A 769-nucleotide genomic window follows, 5' to 3' on the forward strand; every position below is an offset into this window, starting at 1 on the left:
TTGATGAGAACCTCTTCAGGAGATCCATTTTTTCAACAATCTATGTTGTTTTGTGCAATGAACCCACGGTTTGAGTTTGTCTTTTGAAGGTGAATGTTTAGGCCGAATGGAAATGTGTTGGATAAAAGAAGATAGTGAAGATTGAAAGGGTGGATGGTGCCACAACACAAGGTGTTGATAAGTCGGGTGATATTCGTCACAAGAACGTGGTTCTTGATAAGAATTATAATCTTGGTTCAGCCAAGAAGTTTGGAGAAGAAACACTCTCACACAAAGGAAGAATCCTTATAATTTTACTCAAAATCAAACTTAATTCATTCAAAGTTAAAACACAACACTTATAGGAAAGCCACGGTTTTAGGACTAGGTTCAACCGAAGGCTCCCAATTCAAATTAGACATAATTAAAGACAATGAAATTCTATGAAAATGCCTTAATGCTAAGTCTTGGTTTCATGGTAATCTTCATGGGTAATTCGGATGAGGAAGAGTAAGAGGATGAGGATGAGGATAGGCCAAGGACGAGAATGAGGATGAGGATAGGATGAGGAGGAGGATGAGCGTAGGATGAGGACGAGAATGAGGATGAGGATAGGATGAGGACAAGGATGAGAAAGGGATGAGGATGAGAATACGATGAGGATGAGGACGAGAATGAGGATGAGGATTGGATGAGGACGAGAATGAGAATTAAGATAGGATGAGGATGAAGATGAGGGTTGGATGAGGACAAGAATGAGGATGAGGATAGGAAGAGGATGAGAACACGA

The sequence above is a fragment of the Lupinus angustifolius genome, unplaced genomic scaffold, assembly GCF_001865875.1.
Source record: "Lupinus angustifolius cultivar Tanjil unplaced genomic scaffold, LupAngTanjil_v1.0 Scaffold_61_1, whole genome shotgun sequence".
Taxonomy (NCBI): domain Eukaryota; kingdom Viridiplantae; phylum Streptophyta; class Magnoliopsida; order Fabales; family Fabaceae; genus Lupinus; species Lupinus angustifolius.